Source organism: Elephas maximus, chromosome 15 (assembly GCF_024166365.1).
Source record: "Elephas maximus indicus isolate mEleMax1 chromosome 15, mEleMax1 primary haplotype, whole genome shotgun sequence".
NCBI lineage: Eukaryota > Metazoa > Chordata > Mammalia > Proboscidea > Elephantidae > Elephas > Elephas maximus.
This window is the reverse complement of record NC_064833.1, coordinates 22,894,797-22,917,147: the sequence shown is the minus strand read 5'-3', so window position 1 is coordinate 22,917,147 and position 22,351 is coordinate 22,894,797.

Here is a 22,351-nt window from a genome sequence, read left to right as displayed (position 1 = left end):
ACGACCATCTGTTGGGGAATGCTATGGGAACCAGATCGCCCTTTCTCCTTGAAGGTATGGGGACAAGTTGGGGGCTCCTGCAGCCTCCCAAATCCCATCACCCAAACATGCAAATGGTACTTGAGTACCAACTGAAAGGTTGAGAGTTCAAACCCACCCAGAGGCATCTTGGAAGAAAGCCCTGGTGATCTGCTTCAAAAAGGTCACAGCTATGAAAACTCCATGGAGCAGTTCCACTCCGCACACATGCAGACACCATGCGTCAGAATTGACTCCATGGCTACTGGTTGGTCAGTCACTATCAGTGACTTTTTCTTGTCTTTCAGAAAGGCAGAGGGGTGATACTTACACTCGGTTTTGAAGGACTGGGAGGAGTCAGCCAGGAGGAGAAGAGGGAGAAAGACATCATGGACCCCGACACCACCATGTACAAAAGCTGTGGTGAAAAACCAAGATGCATTCGGCCAACCAAAAATAACTCAGGAAGGTGGGGGTGGAGGGTGTGGGAGTCTGTGTCCTGAAGGGGGGTGTGGGTCTGGACTCTGCCCAGCCTCCTGTGTCACTCTAGGGAATTTGGACTTCATCCTGCAGTGCCAAATGAGTTCATATACATGGCCCCACATTATCAGCTCCCAAGAAAAGGATGCGGGAGTCACATACTGTTCTACAACAAGGAGAAGAAGAAGAAGAAGAAAAAGCGAAGGTGGGTGGTTTTGGACATCAGCTCCACCAGAAAGATGCAGAATTTTCTTCCTAGCTACAGAATTGTGGGCGTTACATTTAACCCACTAAACCTTAGTTTTCTCACCAGTACAATGGAGATTATGATATATGTTGGGAAAATTAGGAATCCCTGGGAGGCGCAGATGCTTAATATGCTCTGTTGTGAATCAAAAGGTTGAAAGTTCAAGGCCACCCACAGGTGCCTCTAAAGAAAGGCCTGGGAATCTTCTTCCAATAAATAAGCCATTGAAAACCATGCGAAGCATAGTTCTACACTGACAAACGAGGTCATCATGAGTCAATGCCGACATGATGGTAACCGGAAAAAGAATGTGAGGGTTAAATGAAATTAAGTAGGTAAAACTTTTAGCCTTTCTTCTGGCATATGTTGTTGTTATTGGGTGCCATCCAGTCAGTTCCAACTCATAGAGACCCTGTGTACAACAGAACAAAGCACTGCTGGTCCTATGCCATCCTCACAATCATTGTTATTCTTGAGCCCACTGTAGCAGACACTGTCTCAACCCATCTCCTTCAGGGTTTTCCTCTTTTTTCACTTACCTTCTGCTTTGCCAAGCATGATGTCCTTCTCCAGGGACTTGTCCCTCATAATAATATGTCCAAAGTGCCTGAGATGAGGTCCTGCCATTCTCACTTACGAGGAACACTCTGGCTGTACTTGTTCCAAAACGGACTTGTCCATTCTTCTGGCAGCCCATGGTATATTCAGTATTCTTCGACACCATTATTCAAAGCCATCAATTCTTCTTTGGTCTCCCTTATTCATTGTCCAGGTTTTGTATGCATACGAGGTGATTGAAAATACCATGTCTTGGGTCAGGGGCACCTTAGTCCTCAAGGTGACGTCTTTGGTTTTCATCACTTTCAAGAGATCTTCTGCAGCAGATTTGACCAATGCGATACATCCTTTGATTTCTTGACTGTGGCTTCCATGGGCATTGATTGTGGATCCAGCAAAATGAAATCCTTGACAACTTCAGTATTTTCTCCGTTTATCATGATGTTGCTTATGGATCCAGTTTTGTTTTCTTTATGTTGAGGTGTGATCCATACTGAAGGCTGTGGTCTTTGATCTTTATCAACAAGTGCTTCAAGTCCTCTTTGCTTTTAGCAAGCGAGGTTGTGTCATCCGCATGTTGCAGGTTGTTAATGAGCCTTCCTCCCATCCTGATGCCCTGTTCTTCTTCATGTAGTCCAGCTTCTTGTATTATTTGCTCAGCATACAGATTGAATAAGTATTGCAAAAGGGTACAGTCCTGACTCACGCCTTTCCTGATTTTAAACCGCACAGCATCCTCTTGTTTTGTTCAAACGACTGCCTTGTGCTCTGGGTACACGTTCCTCATGAGCACAAGTAAGTGCCCTGGAATTCCCATTCTTTGCAACGTCATCTATAATTTGTTATGATCCACACAGTCAAATGCCTTTGCAATGTCAATGAAACGCAGGTAAACATCTTTCTGGTATTCTGTCCTTTCAGCCGAGATCCATCTGATATCAGCAATGATATCCCTGATTCCACATCATCTTCTGAATCTGGCCTGAACTTCTGGCAGCTCCCTGTTGATGTACTGTTGCAACTGTTTTTTAATTATCTTTAGCAAAATTTTACTTGCGTGTCATGTTAATGACATCATTCAATAATTTCTGCATCTGGTTGAATGACCTTTCTTTGGAGTGCATACATACATGGATCTCTTCTAGTAGGATGTCCAGGTAGCTGTCTTCCAAATTTCTTGCCATAGACCAGTGAGCACCTCTAGTGCTGCATCCATTTGTTGAAACATCTTAATTGGTATTCTGTCAATTCCTGGAGCCTTGTTTTTCGCCAATGCCTTCAGGGCAGCTTGGATTTTTTCCTTCAGTACCGTCGATTCCTGATCCTATGCTACCTCCTGAAATGGTTGAACGTTGACCAATTCTTTTTGGTACAGTGAATGTGTATTCCTTCCATCTGTTTTTGATGCTTCCTGTATCATTCAATATTTTGCCCATAAAATCCTTCAAAATTGCAATTTGAGGCTTGAATTTTTTCTTTAGTAATTTCAGCTTGAAAAATACTGAGCATGTCCTTTCTTTTTGTTTTTCTAACTTCAGGTCTTTGCACATTTCATTATAATTCTTTACTTTGTCTTCTCGAGCCAATCTTTGAAATCTGCTCAGCTCTTTTACTTCATAATTTCTTCCATTTGCTTTAGCTATCCTATGTTCAAGAGCAAGTTTCAGAGTCTCCTCTGACATCCATTTTGGTCTTTTCTTTCTTTCCTGTCTTTTTTATGTATTTTTCTTTCTTTATGTATAATGTCCCTGATATCATCCCACAATTCATCTGGTGTTCGGTCTTTAGTGTTCAATGTGTGAACGCTATTCTTGAGATGGTGCCTAAATTCATGTGGGCTATACTGAAAGTCACATTTTGGTTCTCATGGACTTGTTTTGATTTTCTTCAGCTTCAACTTGAACTTGCATACGAGCAATTGATGATCTGTTCCTCAGTCGGCTCCTGGCCTTGTTCTGACTGATGATATTAAGTTTTTCCATAGTCTGTTTCCACAGATGTAATCAATTTGATTCCTGTGCTTTCTGTCTGGTGAGGTCCACATGTATAGTTGCCATTTATGTTATTGAAAAAAGATATTTGCAATGAGTATATCATTGGTCTTGCAAAATTCTGTCATGTAATCTCTGGCATCATTTCTATCACCAAGGCCATATTTTCCAACTGCTGATTCTTTTTCTTTGTTTCTAATTTTCAAATTCCAGTCACCAGTAATTATCAATGCATCTTGGTTGTATGTTTGATCAAGTTCAGGCTGCAAAAGTTGGTAAAAATCTTCAGTTTTCTCATCTTTGGCATTAGTGTTTGGTGCATAAATTTGAACAATAGTCGTATTAACTGGTCTTCATTGTAGGCATATAGGTATTATCCTGCCACCGACAGTGCTGTACTTCAAGATTAATCTTGAAAGTTTCTTTCTGATGATGAATATGACATTTTTCCTCTTCAATTTGTCATTCCTGGCATAGTAGATCATATGGTTGTCTGATTCAAAATGGCCCATACCAGTCCATTTCAGCTCACTAATGCCTAGGATATTGATCTTTACGCATTTCATTTTCGATGACTTCCAATTTTTCTAGATTCACACTTCGTACATTCCACCTACTGATTACTAACGTATGTTTGTAGCTGTTCTCATTTTAAGTCATGCCACATCAGCAAATGAAGGTCCCGAAAGACTCTACTTTGCGAAGGCAGCTCTTCCCTTTTTGAGTTCCTTCCAACCTGAGGGGCTCATTTTCCAGCACTATATCAGACAATGTTCCGGTGCTTTTCATAAGGTTTTCACTGGCTAATTTGTTCAGAAATAGACTGCCAGGTCTTTCTTCCTCGTCTTTCTTAGACTGGAAGATCCTCTGAAACCTGTGCACCATGGGTTACTCTGCTGGTATTTGAAATACTGGTGACATAGCTTCCACCATCACCGCGACATGCAAGCCACCATAGTACGATAAACTGACAGACGCGTGGTGGTTCTGGCAGACAGTAACACTCAATAACAGGTACCTATTATTGGTTTGTGCTCCACTACTAACCTATGAGTTGGAATTGACTCAATGGCAACAGGTTTTTTGTTTTTACTTACCTAAAGGATTGTGGTTCGAGCCCGTCCAGCATGGAAGAAAAATCTAGTGATCTGCTTCTGTAAAGATTGTTGTTGTTGCTGTCAGTTGCCATCGAGTCGGTTCCGACTCATAGCGACCCTGTGCACAACAGAATAAAACACTGCCTAGTCCTGAGCCATCCTCACAATCGTTGTTATGCTTGAGCTCATTGTTGCAGCCACTTTGTCAGTGCACCTCGTTGAGGGTCTTCCTCTTTTCCGCTGACCCTGTACTCTGCCAAGCATGATGTCCTTCTCCAGGGACTGATCCCTCCTGACAACACATCCAAAGTATGTAAGATGCAGTCTTGCCATCCTTGGCTCGAAGGAGCATTCTGGCTGTACTTCTTCCAAGACAGATTTGTTCATTCTTCTGGCAGTCCACGGTATATTCAATATTCTTCACCAACACCACAATTCAAAGGTGTCAATTCTTCTTCAGTCTTCCTTATTCGTTGTCCAGCTTTCACATGCATATGATGCGATTGAAAATACCATGGCTTGGGTCACGCGCGCTTTAGTCTTCAGGGTGACATCTTAGCTCTTCAACACTTTGAAGACGTCTTTTGCAGCAGATTTACCCAACGCAATGCGTCGTTTGATTTCTTGACTGCTGCTTCCATGGCTGTTGATTGGGGATCCAAGTAAAATGAAATCCTTGACAACTTCAATCTTTTCTCCATTTATCATGATGGTGCTCATTGGTCCAGTTGTGAGGAGTTTTGTTTTCTTTATGCTGAGGTGCAATCCATACTGAAGGCTGTGGTCTTTGATCTTCCTTAGTAAGTGCTTCAAGTCCTCTTCACTTTCATTAAGCAAGGTTGTGTCATATGCATAACGCAGGTTGTTAATGAATCTTCCTTCAATCCTGATGCCCCGTTCTTCTTCATATAGTCCAGCTTCTTGTATTATTTGTTCAGCATACAGATTGAATAGGTATGGTGAAAGAATACAACCCTGACGCACACCTTTCCTGACTTTAAACCAATCAGTATCCCCTTGTTCTGTCTGAACAACTGCCTCTTGATCTATGTAAAGGTTCCTCTTGAGCACAATTAAGTGCTCTGGAATCCTCATTCTTCCCAACGTTATCCATAGTTTGTTATAATCCACACAGTTGAATGCCTTTGCATAGTCAATAAAACACAGGTAAACATCCTTCTGCTATTCTCTGCTTTCAGCCAGGATCCATCTGATGTCAGCAATGATATCCCTGGTTCCACATCCTCTTCTGAAACCAGCCTGAATTTCTGGCAGTTCCCTGTCAATATACTGCTACAGCCGTTTTTGAATGATCTTCAGCAAAATTTTGCTTGTGTGTGATATTAATGATATATTGTTCTATAATTTCCACATTCGGTTGGATCACCTTTCTTGGGAATAGGCATAAATATGGATCTCTTCCTGTCAGTTGACCAGGAAGCTGTCTTCCATATTTCTTGGCATAGACGAGTGAGTACCTCCAGCGCTGCATCTGTTTGTTGAAACATCTCAGTTGATATTCCATCAATTCCTGGAGCCTTGTTTTTCACCAATGCTTTCAGAGCAGCTTGGGCTTCTTCCTTCAGTAACATCAGTTCCTGATCATATGCCACGTCTTGAAATGGTTGAACATCGACTAATTCATTTTGGTGTAATGACTCTGTGTATTCCTTCCATCTTCTTTTGATGCTTCCTGCATCGTTTAGTATTTTCCCCATGGAATCCTTCACTATTGCAACATGAGGCTTGAATTTTTTCTTCAGTTCTTTCAGCTTGAGAAACGCCGAGCATGTTCTTCCCTTTTGGTTTTCCATCTCCAGCTCTTTGCACATGTCATTATAATATTTTACTTTGTCTTCTCGAGATGCCCTTTGAAATCTTCTGCTCAGTTCTTTTACTTCCTCAATTCTTCCTTTTGCTTTAGCTGCTCGACGTTTGAGAGCAAGTTTCAGGGTCTCCTCTGACATCCATCTTGGTCTTTTCAATGACCTCTTGCTTTCTTTGTGGATGATGTCCTTGATGTCATTCCACAACTCGTCAGGTCTTTGGTCACGGCTGTTCAATGCGTCAAATCTATTCTTCGGATGGTCTCTAAATTCAAGTGGGATATATTCAAGGTCATATTTTGGCTCTTGAGGACTTGCTCTGATTTTCTTCAGTTTCAGCTTGAACTTGAACTTGCATATGAGCAATTGATGGTCTGTTCCACAGTCGGCCCCTGGCCTTGTTCTGACTGATGATATTGAGCTTTTCCATCGTCTCTTTCCACAGATGTAGTCAATTTGATTTCTGTGTGTTCCATCTGGGGAGGTCCCTGTGCATAGTCACCGTTTATGTTGGTGAAAGAAGGTATTTGCAATGAAGAAGTTGTTAGTCTTGCAAAATTCTACCATTCGATCTCCAGCATTGTTTCTATCACCAAGGCCATATTTTCCAACTAGTGATCCTTCTTCGTTTCCAATTTTTGCATTCCAATCACCAGTAATTATCAATGCATCTTGATTGCATGTTCGATCAATTTCAGACTGCAACAGCTGATAAAAATCTTCTATTTCTTCATCTTTGGCCCTAGTGGTTGGTGCGTAAATTTGAATAATAGTCGTATTAACTGATCTTCCTTGTAGGCGTATGGATATTATCCTATCACTGACAGCATTGTACTTCAGGATAGATCTCGAAACGTTCTTTTTGACAATGACTGCAACACCATTCCTCTTTGAGTTGTCATTCCCTGCATAGTAGACTGTATGATTGTCCAATTCAAAATGGCCAATACCAGTCCATTTCAGCTCACTAATGCCTAGGATATTGATGTTTATGCATTCCATTTCATTTTTGATGATTTCCAATTTTCCTAGATTCATACTTCGTACATTCCAGGTTCTGATTATTAATGGATGTTTGCAGCTCTTTCTTCTCATTTTGAGTCATGCCACATCAGCACATGAAGGTCCCGAAAGCTTTACTCCATCCACGTCATTAAGGTTGACTCTACTTTGAGGAGGCAGCTCTTCCCTAGTCATCTTTTGAGTGCCTTCCAACCTGGGGGGCTCATCTTCCAGCACTATATCAGTCACTGCTATTCATAAAGTTTTCACTAGCTAATGCTTTTCAGAAGTAGACTGCCAGTTCCTTCTTCCTAGTCTGTCTTAGTCTGGAAGCTCAGCTGAAACCTGTCCTCCATGGGTGACCCTGCTGTTATCTGAATACCAGTGGCATAGCCTCCAGCATCACAGCAACACACAAGCCCCCACAGTATGACAAACTGACAGACACGTGGAGGCTGTAAAGATTACAGCCAAGAAAACCCTATGGAGCCGTTCTACTCTGCAACACACGGGAACACTGTGAGTTGGAATCGGCTTGATGGCAAATGGTTAGGTTTATTTTTGTTATCATTATTATTTCATTTTAAGGCACTTTAATGTGTGCAGTGCCTACTATGAAGTAAGAAGGTACTCCTTTTCCTTCCAGTTCTCTTATACCCTTCTTCCCACCATACTTCTAACTTGACTCATTGGAGGTTTGTCTCTTGTTCCTTCCACTTTTATCTTTCAGCTCCTTCTCAACTTTATTTCTTTTCCATCCCAGTCTAGACTTCAATATCAATTTCCATCTTTTTCTCCCTTCAACTCAGTTTGTTCACTCCCTGTCCTGTTACTACCATACCATCTACAAACCCCCATGCAAGGTGCAGACTTCTGCTAGACCTAGACATCATCACACAGCTGCGTGTATTGGCCCCACCATCTATGTGTGATCTGCAGCCTTGGCTGGCTGCCTGCCACCACAGCAATCCTAGCAAGTGTCCCTGGCCAGCCCTCCTTCCTGATCACCAAAAACAAAACAAACAAACAAACAAAAACCCATTACCATCAAGTCGATTCCGACTCATAGCAACCCTTTAGGACAGGGTAGAACTGCCCCATAGGGTTTCCAAGGAGCACCTAGTGGATTTAACTAAACTGCTGCCCTTTTGGTTAGCAGTTGTAGCACTTAACCACTATTCCACCAGGGTTTTCCGATCACGCAAAGTTACAATTCCAACCTCTTCAGAACCCTGACACCACTCCCACCTGGCTTTCTTCCTGCAAACAGCCTCCACTCCTCAACAAAGAACACCAACACTATCAGATGGGAACTCTCTCTACCTCCTGCCCCTGCACCAGAAGACTTATGTCCATTCTCAACTCCTCCCTCCCATCTCAGGGGTGCTATGCATTCTCTCCATTCCTGTTACCTCCTGAACGTTCTTTCATCAACCACTCCCCTTCCCTTCAATTTCTTCCCTCCTGACTTCATTAGTTCATTTATTCAACAGACATTTCTAAACAATTGTCACATGCAGATAGCATCTATGATTATTGGGCTACAAGAATAAATAAAACACCATAGCCTATAAACGCATTCATGTCTCTACCATACAATCAATTCCATTTTTCCTGAGGTGGTCTGAATGTGTGCATGTTCCTTGCAACAATGACTGCATCAAATACACACACACATGCACACATACACACACACAATACATGTGCCCACTGCCCGGAATAATTTCCCGTGGATCTTCCAAGGCTGGTTCCTTCACAACCTACAGGTCCTGGTATAAATGTTATTCCTCAAAGAGACCTTCCCTGACCAGCCAATCTAAAGAGCCATCGTTTCCCTCCTTATTGACTATCTGTTCACTTTTATTTCCTTAATATCATTTTTCACAAGTTGTAATGTGAGACTCCTGTGTTGCTTACTTATTTTCTGTTGCATCTACCTCTATGAAGGTTAGGCATTTCTTCTGATGTACAGTAGTGATCAATAACCTATTAAATAAGAAGTTATCAAAAAGATAATACCCTTCTTTTATTTGCTGCTGTATCCCAACTGCCCATGGTAGCCCTAGCACCTAGTAGGTTTTCCGTAAACATTTGTCGAGTGTCAGATCCCAGGGCAAGGACCATCTTTGCCTTTTTTTTTTTTTTCTTCAATCTCCAGTATAAATAGCCTACTGGTTTTCAACCCTGACTACAATTAGAACCCCCTAGAGAAGCTTTGGAAACCCTGGTAGCATAGTGATTAAGAGCTATGGCTGCTAATCAAAAGGTTGGCAGTTGGAATCCACCAGACGCTCCTTGGAAACCCAATGGGGCAGTTCTACTCTGTCCTATAGGGCTGCTATGGGTCAGAATCGACTTGACAGCAATGGGGTAGAGAAGCTTTGAAAACTCCTGATGCCCAAAGCACACTCAGACAAATTATCTCTGGAATGGGAACCAGGTGTCAGTTTTTGTAAGCTTTCCAGGTAATTCCAAGCCTAGATGGACAGTTACTGACCCCTCCTCTGCCTGGCACACAAGTGGCACACAGTAACAGAATTAATGCATGAGTGAATGATTAAATGAATGGAGTCATTTAGCTCTACTTATCTTTCAATTCTCTTCTACTTGGTTTTCCTTCAAGTGATCTGTTATCTGGGCGTGAAAACCCTCAATACAAGCCAGTCACCACATCACCAAGATTTCACATGCTGCTAGTTCTAAAAAAAAAAAAAAAAACTAGTTTTTTTTTTTTAGTTCTACCAAGAACTTCCACACCCCCTCTTGGCTATCTAAGGAATTTCCTTGCTTGTCTCTCTGGTAAAATCTGGGTTAAGGATCAACACAACCTCCTTTTTCAGGTCTTTCCCAACATCTCCAAAGGACTCGGGCTGCCCCTCCCCTTGCACGTGTTCTCATTAGATCAGTTGTGACTGCTGCTTGCTGCTGTATCATGACTGTTCTTCAGAGGGAGTTCTTCTCGTATCTCCATGACAACCACATTGCCCAACCAGAGATGGCACTCCACAGATGTTGTGGAATGAGTTAATAAATAAATGGATTGACACATTGAATAAATTTCTAAAAGAGATGTTCTACTTCCATTTTTTTAACAGCTTCAATGAAATATAATTCATATAAAACCAATTTAAATTGTTTGCCTTTTAGAATATTCCAGAGTTGGGCAACCATCACCCCCAAAAGAAGCCCCATACCAATTAGCAGTTATTCCTCATCTTCCCCCAGCCCTAGGCAACCACTAATCTACCATCTCAATATATTTACCTATTATGGCCATCTCATATTAATGGAATCATACAATATGTGGTTATTCATTACTAGCATCTGTTTTCATTCTTGATGACCCATTTGCCCATAACCAACCCTTTCATATCATGTCAGTGTGACAGAATACGGACTCTGGCAGAGATCTTGGAAGTCAAACCACGGCAGTGTTTCTCAGAGCATATAACATAGCAACCTAATAAATTTTCCAAATTTCTGAGCTCCAACATGAGAGAGAGGATAAAGAGAAGGAAGATAGAGAAGCTAAGCCATGCCAGCTATCACAGAAGAAAGGGAAAGAGTGGTGGATTCCACATCAAGGATTACATCATAGAATTATTGTGAAGGTTAAAAGAGGGGATGGATATCAAATGCACAGCACAGCACCTGGGATATGCAAATTCCTGACAAATGTTTATGCTTATTGTTGTTTTTCTATCACAGCTCTTTATATATTTTTCTTCCAAGTAAGATTTAATATGAAAAAGGAGTCTGGTGCTTTAAAAATGACTGCAACTTATTATCATAGGAAAACATCACACAGGAAAACTGCTATTCAGATATTCATTCAGTAAAACTCCCTGCCAGATGGTCATCTGTGTCCTGTTTGCTGAGCAGGAACAGCAGCAAGATTTAGCTGAAGCTGAAGAGCTAGTGTTAAGGGAAAGTGGGGGGAAGAGCAGAGTTAGGTCCATTCCTGGCATCTAAAGATGACGTAAGGAACCTAGTTCTTCCACCAAATATTTACCGGTATAGGCAGAGCATGTTGACTCCACGGACCTTGAGTCTTGTCTGTTTATTCACACTTCTCTCCAACAATTCCTTTCTTTTCCTTCTACTATTCTGTTTCAGGAGCTCTGGAGGCACAGTGGTTAAGAGCTCAGCCGCTAACCAAAAGGTCAGCATTTCAAATCCACCAGCTGCTCCTTGGAAATCCTATGGGGAAGTTCTATTCTGTTTTATAGGGTCGCTACGACGGCACCTATCAATAACAACATTCTTGTGTGAAACCACTGCCACTTTTCAGACATGGATTAGACAGGCTGATAAAACAATCACACATGTGAAGAACGTGCTTCTTAGTTCAATCAAATATATGAGACCAAATGGGTAATTCCTGCCCGAAGCAATATGAGAAGGCAAGAAAGGACAGGAAAGGACACAGGGAACCAGGGGCTGAACGGGGGAGCGTGCTGTCACATTGTGGGAATTGCAACTAATCTCACAAAACAATGTGTATATAAATTTTTGAATGAGAAATGAACTTGAGCTGTAAACTTTCACCTAAAGCACAGTATTTTTTTTAAAAAGAGTACAATGTTTGAATAAATTGGAGTGTATTAATATGAACTGGAGCCCTGGTAGCACAGTGGTTAAGAGCTACAGCTGCTAACCAAAAGGCCGGCAGTTCAAATCCACCAGCCACTCCTTGGGAAACCCTATGGGGCAGTTCTGCTCTGTCTTACAGGGTCACTATGAGTTGGAACTGGCTCAATGGTACCTAACAACAACATTCTTGAGCCAAACCTGCCTGTGGCATGCTCTGCTAAGCCCTTCTGGAGTGTCTCTTAGGAACATGTGGTGTGCCTGGCCCTTGGTAGGCAATCCCAGGGTCAGACAGAACCATCTGTAGCAAGTGGCCACAGAATATGCCGATTTTGCTGCTACCAGTCAGACAACTATCCTACAAGCTCCAGGGATGCTATCCTTGAACATAAGCATCACGTTTCTATTTTAAGTTATGGAGCCTAAGGGGTAGACCTGCATTTGATTCCCACAGCTTCAAATGGTCTTTCCTGCACATCTGGCAAGCCCCTGTCAGATTCAGCTCGACCGTCCTTTTGCCTTCCTCCTCTTTGTGACCCCACAGCTGTCTGTGCAAGTGTTAGGACTCAGTGTCCAGAAATCACCTGTGCATATGAACATCTCCTCTGCTGGACCATGATTAACTAAAACACAAGGAAATTTTTAAGTCATCTTTGTGTCCATTAGCTAGTACTGGCCCTAGCACAAAAATGCTCATTCCTCCATGGTACAGGTGTTCATTGAGTGCCTACTGTGTGCTGAAGGAGCTCTAATACCCAGTGGTACTTGGCTGCTAACCAAATGGTCAGTGGTTCAAACCCGCCAGCTGCTCCACAGGAGAAAGATGAGGCAGGCTGCTTCCATAAAGATTACAGCGTAGGAAACCCTAGGGGGCAGTTCTAATCTGTCCTGTAGGGTCACTATAAGTCGTAATCAACTTAATGGCAACAGGTTCCTATGTGCAGACACTTCGAAATGCAAACATTTCGTGTTGGTGTGGCACAGTGGTTCAGCATTCAACTGCTAACCAAAAGGTGGGCAGTTTGAACCCACCAGGCTCTCCACAAGAGAAAGATGGGGCAGTGTGCTTCCTTAAAGATTTACAGCCTTGGAAACCCTAGGAAGCAGTGCTCCTCTGTCCTATAGGGTTGCTATGAGTTGGAATTCGACTCGTCGGCGTTTGGGTTGTTGTTAAGTGCCATTGAGTCGATTTTGACTCACAGTGACCACGTGTGTCAGAGTAGAACTACCTCATATGGTTTTCTAGGCTGTAAACTTTATGGGAGCAAATCGCCAGGTCTTTCTCTCACAGAGTCACTGGGTGGGTTCAAACTGCCAACCTTTTGGCTAGCAGCCAAGCATTACACTATCAGGGCTCCTCGAGCATTTCATAGAGCCACATAATTTCAACTTCTAAAGAAATTTTGGGAATGTCTTGATTCTCATTTTACCTGTGGAAAGGAGGCCCAGAGGAGGTAGTATCTTATCACATGTCCCAAAGCCATGGTAGGGAAAACACTGGAGATAGAATTCAGCCCTCCTGACACCTTGTTCTTTTATGGCAGTAATTTTTCCTTTGGTTAAAAGAACTGATTCTCAGGGGTAGTTATTGCTTAAGGGGCATTGAGCTTCTGTTCAGGGTGATGAAAAGCCTGGAAACAGACGGTGGTGATGGTTCCAGCTGGGGAATGTCATTAATGTTACACGTAAAAAAGATTGAAATGGCAAGATTTTGTTATATATGCTTTTAACCACAATAAAACAATGTTTTAAAAAGAACAGATTTTTTTTTAACTTGGTTAGAAAACGAGAGAAAATATGATTATTTTGCTCATTAATGGCTTCTCCAGCCCAAGAACCATCCCACAAAGCACCCCCGAGTTGGTGATGGAATAACACAGACCAACCCAAACCTGCAACGTGCTTAATTCAAATATTGCTCGACTTTCTGTACTTCCTCACACTCCGCCCTCTGGCTCACATCCCACCCACGCTAGGCAGACCAAGGGCCTGTAAATATTTAACTCCGTGTGATTGCACAACCTTGAAAGTGCAAACTGCTTTTTTTGGATAATGAATGAGATTCTTCAATAGCCTCATAAAAATGTTTTCAGTGGGAGGAAAAATAGAACAAGTTGTCACAAACATTGTCAGGTGGGACCATTCTATAACTAAATGAATCAGGGGACACTCCTATGGGCCAACTTTGGGGACAGTCAGAGTCTTGTTCTATTACTCTTCCTACTCCTTTATGGAATTTCTGGGTTGAGGACTTAACATCTCCTCATTGAATTAGAGTCACGGTCCGGCAAGTCCAGAGTTCTGTGTCTCACTAAGGCAGGCTTTTGTTGAGAAAGAGCAAGACTATAATTCCTGCCTTGCTCTTTGGAGGTTGCTAGTAAGTTTCTCTTCCTCATTCGTGATGGCACCAACTCCTAAGAACACCACTACTTTAGATTGGGCCACCATCATCTCTCATGTGGACCACTGAGAAGGTCTCCCAAACATTCTCCATCACTCTAACTTGAAGTTTTCTAACACACCTTCCTCACTACAGCCAGAGAGATCTTCCTCAGCTTCTAACCTGACATCTAATTCCTCTGCTTAGTACCCTGCAGAGTTTCTTATCGTCCTGAAGATAAAGCTTCAGGTCCTTTAGTGTAGTTTGGCAGTAATCTGGTCAAGGCTGCTGGATATAGACAAGGACCTCTTGCTCAGGGGTTGAGTGAGGCTGAAATTCAGCCCACGTTCCATGTGCCATGCCATGAGCTCTGGCACTGGCCCACTCCTGCCAAAGACCCAGGGTGGGCTAGAGGTGTCCCCAGATTGTCCATTTCTTCCTGCTGTAGGCGCACATCTAATGGCCCCCTACCTGCTTCCATCTTAACCTCAGCACTACAATCCCACCAAGCCTCGCTTCTCAAAGTCCCCCTCTGTCTTGCTCTGACCCTTTACCCAGGTTCTCTTCTGCTAGAAATTCCATTCCTTCCTCTCTTGACCTAGGTAAGTTGTATTCTTCTTTCTGCTCTCCACTTAAAAAATCACCATCCCTGACCCTCTTGGACTGGACCAATTTCAAAATCAAATTTGCGTTTTTCATACGAAGGCTCTCATTCTATAGCCTTAAAATTGCCTAATTATGTATCTCTCTCCCCTTGAAAGCAGGAACTGAACCATGTTACTTTGTAACTTTCTTGCTTAGGTACTCAATAGAAATCTGGTGATAAAAGAAAGGAATGAATGAATGGATGTATAAACATGTAAAAACTGGTTGAACCTGTTTCCGACAAACACCACATTTTGACTAAAAGGGCTCTGAAACCTTATTACTACTGTCCTGTACTTGTCTTAAATGTAATTTGTTCTGCCTTCACAGAATGTACTTGAAGTGGTGGAGTTTTAGGAATTAAAAACTTGTCTTAGTTCACCCAAAGCCATAGCTCTCAGGTTCTACAGACTAAAATTACCAGGCTTCTTTCTGTATAGTCTTGATGTTTCCAAATGAAAAGATGCTGGTCTTTTTCTCCCTTACCCTCCACTCACTTACATACCCATCCCCAATATGGCACCCAAAGCAGCATAACAGAGGCCTTGAATGCCTTGCTGAGGAGTTTGGCATTCATCCTGTGGGTGGCTGAGAGTTCATGAAGGGTTTTAAGCAGGAATGTGACAGGTTTATACTTGGGTTTTAAGTAATCTCTCCGGTAGGTGTAAGGAAGATGAGCATGATGGAGGGGAAATCAAAGGGTAAGCCGCTGAAACTGTCCAAGCAAGAGAAGAGGAAGGCCTGGACCCAGAAAGAGATAATGAGAATGGGGAGGAATAGGCAGAATGGAAAAATATTTAGAAGGAAAAATCTCTTACCAGTCGGCAGTTGCCACGGAGTCGGCCTTGACTCGTGGTGACTCCATGATTAAATACGGATGTGAGGGACTGGGGAGAATCAGGGGTGATTCCAGGGTTTCCACCTTCAACAGCTGGGTCCCTGGTGATGCCATCATCTCAGCTAGGACTGTCGAGAAGATAGCGAGTTCACTTTAATATGTGTTCAGTCTAAGTTATGGGCGTATAGGCTTTTAGAAATAAAGATAGGGAACAACTGTATATGCAGCTTCTGGCATGCCTTATAAACAGTAGGTGTTCAGAATGTTTCCTAAATAGAATTGAAGATGCAGTACATTGTACTTATAGAATTTTCAATCTCTAATTTTCACTGTTAGTGGTGTGTCTTTTGTCAAGTTCCATGAAAAGACCCATCCAACCATACTGCTCTAATATCTATCCATATGACAAGCTAAAAAATTTCAACCCCCTGGAAAGTATGACTAAGAAATTTTACTGCAATAATAATTTTCACTAAGTGGTGGAAGGAGTCAGGAAAGAGGATAGTTATAACAACCACAAATTGGTCCAGAGCTACATTTGGCTTCCAATTTCATTACAAATTTCAAAAAAGCCATAAAGATTCAAGTGAAATCTGGTTGGTTGATTAGAAACATGTGAAGGAACCCCAAACAAGCACGTGTTTCATATTTCCTACTCTGAAGTTTGCCAAGTAATAATCATCATCTGCCCCATGATATTCCAGAAAACACAATAACCCCAGCTGGCCTTTGGAAGGATAGGGCCTGGGTCAGGAGAACATCCACAAATCCAGGACTTCCATCGGCAGAGAAATGGCAAATAAACACCATGCAGAGGGGAGGTGGCCACACCCAACTTTCCCTATCTTTCCCAACCCGGCTCCTTAGTTGTCCTCCACGACTCCACCCTCACCCCTCTTCCATGCTCACCTCTGTATCAGGAGAGCAGAGGAAGTTTGGGGGCGTAGCCACTCGAGTGAGAATACTATTGCTTCATCCTGACCTCCCCTCCCCAGAGTACAGATTCCAGAATGGAACAGGCACAAGCTTTGGAGGCGGAAAGTCCCAAAATTGACACCAATTCCACCCCTTAGATACGTAACTTTCGGCAATTGACTTAGCACCGCTGAACCTCATTTACGAAACAAGGATGGGACCTATCTTGAAGGGCTCTTTTTAAGACTGAGTGAGATAATTTATGTAAAACACATGCATGTATGTGATGTTAGCAAAAGTGTTTGGACTATTCTTGCTTCTTCTTTCTGTGTGATGGCCCACCTAAGCAAGTTTGGAGTTTGAATTGTTGACAAACATAGGCCTTACTCATTGATGCCCAGTCTGGAAGTCCCAAGGGAATGGATCCAAGTTATACAGCAACTGGAGGCCTGATCAAGGTACTCTGTAAAGGGCACAGTTTCATGTAGACCTCCATGGACTCACCACATAGCAGGTGAGATAACAAATCTGGACTCCTTCAGATTAACGTGCCCACAAGGTCATAGTACTAGTTGCCATCAAGTCAATTCCGACTCATGGCAATCTGAGGCGTTGCAGAGTAGAACTGCGTTCCATGGGATTTTAAAGGCTGTGACTTTTTGGAAACCCTGGTGGCATAGTTGTTAAGTGCTACAGCTGCGAACCAAGAGTTCAGCAGTTCAAATCCGCCAGGCGCTCCTTGGAAACTCTATGGGGCAGTTCTACTCTGTTCTATAGGGTCGCTATGAGTCGGAATCAACTCGACATCAATGGGTCGGGTGACTTTTTGGAAGCAGATCACCAGACCTTTCTTCCAAGGCACCTCTGGTTGGATTCAAACTGCCAACCTTTTGGTAAGTAATCAAGCACTTAACCATTTGTGCCATTCAGGGCCTCCCCTGATGAGGGCAAAGAGAATGGAAAGGTTAATTTTGCCTGGAATCGTCAGGTCATAATAGATGAGACATCATTTCGACTGGGCCTTAAAGGATGAATATTTTTACCATTATCTGGGAGGAAATAAGACATTTCAGGCACAAAGGGTAGATAAATAAAGACACTGAAGCTATGATATGCTCAAGAAACAATAGCTAGATAGGCCTAGCTAGGGGAGAGGCAAATGAGAGAGGTGCTGGGAGATCGAGACTGGGATGGCAAGGTCAGCTGGACTAGTTTATGGAGAGTTTACGATGCTAGGGCAGAGCTTCAGGACTTAATCCCATAAGTAATGCAGGTTCATTAAAGAGATTTGATGTTTTCCCTTTTATTGATTTTGTTTTCAGAGTTTTCTATCTTCATTATGAAAACCACACACATGGCAAAAAAAAAAAAAACAAAAAAAACATTCAAACAGTACAAAAGGATATAATAAAAAAAATTAGTCTCCCTCTTTATCTCAGACCACTGGGTCTACTCGTCAGAAATAACCAGTGTCAAATGCGTATTCTCACTCCTTTGAGAACATTTCCCTGTATAAATACTTAGAAATCTTTCTGTGAAATGAATATTTATACACTATACTGCAGTTGCTCCTTTCCTGCCTCACAATGCCTCATGGAGTTCTTTCCATTCCAGCTATATAATTTCACCTCTTACTTTTAAATAGCTATATAGAGTTCCAGACGTTTGATCTTGGTATCATCTTTTATTTAACTAGTCCCCAGTTGATAAAGATTGAGGTTGTTGCCAATTGCTTATTATTACAAACGAGGCTGTGATCCATCCTTGTAAATATATCTTTCAAACATGTGAGAATATTCCTGTTTTAAAAAACTACTAAAAGCAGAATTGCTTGATCAAAGGAAGTGTTTTAAAAGTTGAGAGCTATTTTCTACTAGCCCATAAAAAAACAAAAAGTACCAATTTAGACTCCCACCACCAGGGTCTGATCGTATCTGTTTCTGCACTCGCTTGACATCATTCTGTTGTCAAACTTTTAAATCTCAGCCAGTTGATAAGTGAACATTTTTCTTTCATGGTTCTGATTTGCATTTCTATAACCGAACAACAATGAGCAACTTCTCATGAGTTTAATGTGTTTATAAGCAATTTGCGCTTCTTCTTCTGTGAACAGCCTTTTTGTTTTCTTTGTCCGTTTTGTTGTTGTTGTTGTTAGGTTGTGCTCTTTTCCTTACTGATTTATAAGAGTTTTTTATATATTAAGAAAATAATCAAATTGACCACTGTTTTGTCTATGGCTTCTGGGCTCTATCCAATGCTTCAAAATTCTCTCCCACTCCAATATTATTTCTAAACCCACCCATGTTTTCTTTCACATTTTTATGATTTCCTATCTTACGTTGGGAATCCCTGCGTGGTGCAAATGGTTCATGCAGTTGGCTGCTAACAGAAAGCTTGGAGGTTTGAGTCCACCCAGAGGTGCCTCGGGAGAAAGGCCTAGTGGTCTACTTCCGAAAAATCAGCCACTGGAAACCTTATAGAGCAGTTCTCCTGCGACACACGTGGAGTGGTTTATTTTGCTACAAGGTGTGAGGTATGCATTTGACTTTATTATTCATTCTGAATGTTTTTCCTTTAATGGAAGAGTTTACTCTCATTTAGATGGATTGATATGATAGAGATGTGCTTGTCCTTTGTCTTCTTATGTTTTCTTTTTTTTTAATCTGTTTTCTAATTTTTGCTCCATGGTCTGTGTTTATCTTCTCTATTGTATCTACTTTTTTTTTTTTCTTTGTGGGGAACTATTTGCTAGCAGAACAGGAAGGTCCACCTGGCACACAGTGAAACCTCATATGTCACGAGTGTTTTGCATGTAGGCATCTACCAGTGTACCATATTTTTATGCGAATAACGCACCCCTTCTACATTTGTTTGCCAACTGTGCCCTCCCCCAGCAAGGTATTCTTATAAGCACCACTATGCCAGTTTTTGTTTTTGTTTTTGTTTTTTTACTTCTTGCTGTAAAAAAGTTAGCATAGTATGCTTACAAAAATACTTCTAGAGGGGAGGGTGCTGTTCGTAAACAAACATAAAAGGCACGCGTTATTTGTGTAAAACTACGGTATATCAGTTGATTCTGATATGATTACCCCATACCACCTCTACTATACTGTCTCACTCAGATAATTGTAGTAAAGATGACATGTCTGCAAGATTCTTTTTCCACTCCACTTCCCATGAGACTGTATTGTGCGGAACAGGTACATGGATACTTTTCTAGTTTACCCACAACCCCAAACATTGCTGTGCCAGGCACTACTGGCTCTTCAATGATGTGTTGCTTATTTTTAGAAACCTCTGTGGAAATGTGGATTTACTGTGTTTGCCCTCAATTCGTTCCAATTTTACTGTGTTTAGCAATTTCTCTTTAGAGTTTGGGGTTTAGCTGTTTTCTAAGTTCTTGATGATAAACTTTTCTTTTTAGTTAGTGTCATGGATTGAATTATGGCCTCCCAAAATTCATGTATCACTTTGGTTAGGCCACGATTCCCGGTGTTCTGTGTTAGTCCTCCATTTTGTGATTGTAATTTTAGGTTAAAGAGGATTAGGGTGGGATTGTAACCCGTACCAGGTCACCTCCCTGATCCAATGTAAAGGGAGTTTCCCTGGGGTGTGGCCTGCACCACCTTCTATCTCTCAAGAGATAAAAAGGAAAAGGAAGCAAGCAGAGAGTTGGGGACCTCATACAACCAAGAAAGCAGTGCCAGGAGTGGAGTGTGTCCTTTGGACCCAAGGTTCCTACGCTGAGATACTCCCAGACCAAGAGAAGACTGATGCATCACAAGGACCTTCCTCCAGAGCCAACAGAGAAAGCCTTCCCCTGGAGCTGACGCCCTGAATTTGGACTTGTAGCCTATTCAACTGTGAGAGAATAAACTTTTCTTTGTTAAAGCCATCCACTTGTGGTATTTCTGTTTTAGCAGCACTAGATGACTAAGACAGTTAGTTTTAGAAAATAAAGTTAGGTAGAAATGCCTTTATTCGCATGTTTTAATCCAGTCGCCAAGTCAGAGCTGATTTGATGGTAGCTAGTGGTTTAAGGCAGTTAAGTGAAGAACATATTGATATAAAATTAATTATGATTTTAACAGGCGAACTGGAGGGGGAAAGGGAGTGGAGGCAGGGAAACCAATTACGAGGCTTGTGTAACCATCATAAACAGAACAGAGATGAAGTAAACCTGAACTAGGGTGGTGGTAGCAGTGATGGGGAGGAGGGGAAAGTCTGAAAGAAATTTTACAGGTCATATTGACAGGACTTTGTGATTGCTTGAAAGGAAAGTTTAGGGTAAGAGGAGAAGAAAGAGATAATTTGGTGAATGGACATGCATTAACTGAAATAGGAAATATAGAAGAGGGAAAAAGTTTGTTTTTCAATATGTTGAAGCGCCTGGGACATTCAAAGGAAGATATCAATCGGGCTGTTGGAAATACGGAACTGGAATTCAGGAAACAGTCAGGGCAGTAGGTGTTGGTTTAGACAACACCAGTAGATTGAAAGTCATAGTGGCTGGAGTCATAAAAAACAATAATTTTCCAAGAAAGAATGTGTAAGTTAAGAGGAAGGTAAGGACAGAACCCAGAGAACATTCATATTTAAAAGGTCATTAGGGAAAGCTGAACCCATAAGGATAGAGTTGTCAGAGAATTCTGTAGGAAAAGAACACAGAGATGGTGGCATTGTGGAAATCAGTGGAAGAGAGAGTATCAAGAGTTCAGTCAGCAACACATAATACAGGAGAGGTCAGCAGAACTGGACTAAACCACAAGCAAAGAAGTTTCCTGAACAAACTGAATGCTTCTAAGGCCAGCATAGCAGGGGTAGGGGTTTGGGGACCATGGTTACGGGGGACATCGAAGTCAATTGGCATAATAAAATCTATTAAGAAAACATTCGATAAAAACTCTCACCAAAATAGGAATTGAAGGAAAATTCCTCAACATAATAAAGGGCATCTATGCAAAGCCAACAGCCAACATCACTCTAAATGGAGAGAGCCTGAAAGCATTTCCCTTGAGAACGGGAACCAGACAAGGATGCCCTTTATCACCGCTCTTATTCAACATTGTGCTAGAAGTCCTAGCCAGAGCAATTAGGCTAGACAAAGAAATAAAGGGCATCCGGATTGGCAAAGAGGAAGTAAAATTATCTCTATTTGCAGATGACATGATCTTATACGCAGAAAACCCCAAGGAATCCTCCAGAAAACTACTGAAACTAATAGAAGAGTTTGGCAGAGTCTCAGCTTATAAGATAAACATATAAAAATCACTTGGATTCCTCTACATCAACAAAAAGAACACCGAAGAGGAAATAACCAAATCAATACCATTCACAGTAGCCCCCAAGAAGATAAAATACTTAGGAATAAATCTTACCAAGGATGTAAAAGACCTATACAAAGAAAACTACAAAGCTCTACTACAAGAAATTCAAAAGGACATACTTAAGTGGAAAAACATACCTTGCTCATGGATAGGAAGACTTAACATAGTAAAAATGTCTATTCTACCAAAAGCCATCTATACATACAATGCACTTCCGATCCAAATTCTAATGTCATTTTTTAAGGTGATAGAGAAACAAATCACCAACTTCATATGGAAGGGAAAGAAGCCACGGATAAGCAAAGCATTACTGAAAAAGAAGAAGAAAGTGGGAGGCCTCACTCTACCTGATTTCAGAACCTATTATACAGCTACAGTAGTCAAAACAGCCTGGTACTGGTACAACAACAGGCACATAGACCAATGGAACAGAATTG